Below are 4,503 nucleotides of genomic sequence, written 5' to 3' on the forward strand. Positions count from 1 at the left end.
ACCCTACCCAGAGAAACAATGATGCCAGAGACGGAGGCAGAGACGATGACATGGAGAGATGGAGCAGTTGGGGACTCTAGACCCAGAGAGGGAGAGGGGCTGTGTGCTGAAGACCAAGAGGCAGGCTTGCAGACTTGATGCATGGAGGGGATTGTAATCATGGCAATGAAACGATATGCAATAGGATGACTGTAAAGGTAATGTTCTGCTATGTAAACGATCACATAATTCACAATAAAACATTTTAAAAAAAGAAGTATCTTCTGTTCCACTAGCTGCTCCAGGCTGGTCTGCTTGTCTTTTCAAGTGGAATTCCCACCTCAAAAGGTTCTGGATGAAGCTTAGGATTCCACCTAAAGTCTTATACTTTACAAAGACTCTGCAGGAAACCTCTTTCACTGAGCAAGTTCTAGCACCCCTTTTAAGTATTCCAACCAGTTATAGGCTGAAGACAGACTTACAAGCTTTCCTCAACACCTGAAGTATGATGTTTCTATCCCTACCCTTTGCTCTGCTGTCCCCTCTCCCTCCCTCCATCCCCCTCATAACCAACAAAGAATTTTTTTTCTTTTAGTGTGGGCATCTTTTCTTAAGCTTTTACAATAATAGTCTTATACAATATTTCTTCTTTTGTGAATGACTAATTTCACTCAGCATAATGTCCTCAAGGTTCATCCATGTTATGTGGTGGCAGCTTTCTTGTTATTCTTCAAGGTAGCATAATATCCCATTGTGCATATGTTCCAAATTTTGTTTATCCATTCTTCCATTGATTTGCACTTAGGCTGTCTCCAGCTTTTTGCTATTGTGAACAGTGCTGCTATGAACATTGGTGTGCATATAGCTACTCATTTTATGGCTCATATTCCTGCGGCTATATATCAAGTAGAAGGAGCTCTGGTAGCATAGTGGTTACGAATCGGGCTGCTAACCTGAAGGTCAGCAGTTCGAAACTACCAGCAGTTCCGTGAAAGAAAGAGGAGGCATTCTGCTCCTGTAAAGATTTACAGCCTCAGAAACCCTGTGCAGTGTCACTATGAGTCACAACCGACTCCACGGTACTTAACAACAACAACCAAGTAGAGGAATTGCTGGATCATATGGTATTTCTATTTCCAACTTTCTGAGGAAGCACAAAACTGTTTTCCAGAGTGGTTGGACCATTTTGCAATCCCACCAGCAATGTAGGAGGGTCCCAGTCTCTCTACATCCTCCCCAGCATTTATTGTCCTCTGCTTTTTTGAACTTCACTGTTATTGCTGGTGTGAGATGATATCTCATTGTTGTTTTGATTTGCATCTCTCTAATGGCTAATGATCGTAAACATTTCTTCATATGTTTGTTGGCTGCCAGGAATGTCTTGGTGAAGTTAAGTCTGACTGATTTGAAAGGCACTGAAATAGGGTGGAGGCATGTGTGACCTATAATTCATAGAAATCAGCCTTGGACTATTTTTTAGTTTGATTCTCCTTCTCACTCTTAGAGTCAGAGGAAGTTAGACATGGCCTTCAAGTCGTTTGTGCAGTTGGCATCAGGAGCTGGATTCATTGCAATGGCTTCAGACTCATGAGGCTTGTTTTTGTTTTTAGCATTTAAATTTTACTTTTGGATTCAAATAGATATGCTAATTTTGAAACCAATTAACATGACTAATGAAGAGTGGACTGCATTCCTATACAAGTCAAACTTAAAGGACAATCTTGGTAAATGGCCAATAGATATCAGTCACTGCCAATCATATTTACTCAGCATTCAACAGGTCTATAATATCTGTGCAACAAAACCCATGAATTGGCTAAATCTTCAACAGTAGTTAGATTAAAACGGAGACCAGGAATGCCTAGGCAGCTGGCTCTTTTGTCTGTACCTTAAGTTTTTTTTTTATCAGTTTATCAGGAAGTGGTTTTATATTGACTGAGTCCTGCTGTGGTGCTGTATGATAAGCACTGGACTGCTAACCAAAAGGTCAGTGGTTCAAATCCACTAGTCACTTCTTGGAAATCCTATACAAGGTCACCATGAGTTGAACTGATTCAATGGCACTTAACAACAACAACAACAACAACAACAACAACGTATTAAAGGGATTCTGGTGTGGCACTGTAGGATAAGCACTGAACTGATATAGGTACTGGTTCCTAATAAACACAATTAAGTACTTTAGAATACCCATTCTTCACAATGTTATCTATAGTTTGTTGAATGTCCTTGCATAGTTAATAGGGCACAAGTAAACATATTGCTGGTATCCTCTGCTTTCAGCCAACATCTCTTTGATTAACAATGGCATCCCTTGTTTCATGTCCTCTTCTGAATTCAGCTTGAATTTCTGGTAGCTCCCTATCACTGTACTGGTATAATAGTTTTATTTTTTGTGTGGTGTAGGGGGCAAATTTGGTATTTCAGAACACTTTATTGTGCTCATGAGGAATCTGTACAAAGACTAATAGACAGAACTAGTGGATATGAATTGTTTTAAAATCAGAAAAGGTATGCACCAGGGTTGTATCCTTCATCATACTTATTCAATCTGTAGGAAGCATGAAGTTTGTAAGAGGAAGAACAAGGGGGATGGGATAAAATACTTAAGTGGAGGGGAGAGCAGTAGCTTCTGGAGTTGCCTGGAGCTGATGTCACCCTGGCTAAAAAAAATAGTAGATTGGGAGTCAGGGCCTACTGGAATGCACCCTGTCAGAGAGCAAAGGCCAAATGCATATGAAAGAGGTTAGTCTAAGGGAGAAGACAAGACTGATCTTGAGTGTTTTAAAAGGTTTATGTGTTTGCCTGGCCTTATGGATATTGGTTTATCCTGCCTATTACTATAAGATAGACATACATGTGTGATAGAAATATAGGGGATTATGATTACAGAGAACTTGTAAGCCCTTCTTCAGCCTATAGTTGATTGGATTTGCTAGAAGGAGAATTAGAATTTGCCTAGGAAAAAAAAAAAGGGCTTCTTGGCTTAAGCCTGTAAAGTATAGGGTTTTAGGTGGACTTGTGAGCCCCACCCAGAACCATCAGAATCGGTAAACTTGCATTTGAAAAGATTTACAGACCAACCCAACACTACTGAGAGAACAGGAGATTCAACACTGAAAGTAAACAAAGAAGGGGAAAACAGACATTTGGCATTTGCGCCTCAGAGGCATCAAGGCAAGGAAAGCTGGCCCATCAGAGAAAACCGGCCTTCTAGGACTGAAAGTGAAAGGGAACTGGTGAGCCATATACTTGCTGGGTCTACGTGTAAATAGAACTGGGGGGATGCATCAATGAAGACACAGCTGAGTTTGGACAAGTTCTATTGGCACCCATTCACCTTAAGATAACTGTAGAAATGATGACTGGCTCGTCTGAAGTTTAGGGAGTTATGCGAACTCCTGAACCCATGGGTACTGACTAGCCCATGGGGACTAGGGCTGAGAGTGAGGGTGTCAGCTAGTTTGAAGTGCAAGGAGGTATATGTGAACTTCCAAACTTGCAGCTGGTACCCATTTGATTTAGCTTGGATGGGTAGACTGAATTGTGACCAGAATGGGACCAGGTGAAGATAAAGATGTTTGATACTATGAGCAAGTGTCAATTGCTACAATGTAATGAATTTGATGTCTGCTCAAATTTTCAACCAGAATAGAAGACTCTTCAGATCAAGGAATATGCTTGTCTCCTCAGTGTACTGGGTTGATTTGTTGTTGTTGTTAAGTGCCATTGAGTCAGTTCTGACCCATAGCAACCCTGTATAGGGTTTCCAAGGAGAAGCTGGTAAGCTTGAACTGCCAACCTTGCAGTTCAAATGGCTTTGCAGTCTGGCGCATTAACCCACAGCACCATATAGGGATGGGCAATTTAGGCATTGGCTATCAAAAATGGGGGGTGCTACAAAGACATGAAGTGGCTGGCTTACAAGTTATCTTGGGTGTACCTCATTTAGAATGAGAGGACAAAGAAGACTCCCTACTGACTAATTTACCTCTTTTTCAGCCATCTGGTGAAAGGGAGTGGGGATGACGTGGATGGGGCTTTATGAGTTCAATTGTGAGTAATTGTTAGTAGGGTTAATTGTGATTGTCAAAACTGTAATAAAAGAGGCCAGTGGCTGTTCATTTCTGGAAAAGACAATCCCAGAACCACCATTAAGGAAGAGCACAGGTGGAGCTTGGGATCCCACCTAGAAAAGCCCCAACAGCAGAGACAACAACAGAGATGGTGCCGTGGAGAGACAGAGCAGCTTCAGACTCTAGATCCATGGACTAAGTAAAGCTGTGTGCCTAACGGCAGGAGATTGACTTGCAGAATGTGTCCTTTGGATGTTCAAGTGACTATGCATTTTTGGCTTGTTTTGTATGTGTGTATCAGATAATTTTACTTTGTCCATTTGTGACATTTGTTGTTGTTGTTGTTGTTGCTAAGTGCTGTCGAGTCGGTTCCGACCCATAGCGACCCTGTACAGGGTTTCCGAGGCTGTAAATCTTTACGGGAGCAGAACGCCTCATCTTTCTCCCG

Source organism: Chrysochloris asiatica, unplaced genomic scaffold (genome assembly GCF_000296735.1).
Source record: "Chrysochloris asiatica unplaced genomic scaffold, ChrAsi1.0 scaffold00070, whole genome shotgun sequence".
NCBI lineage: Eukaryota > Metazoa > Chordata > Mammalia > Afrosoricida > Chrysochloridae > Chrysochloris > Chrysochloris asiatica.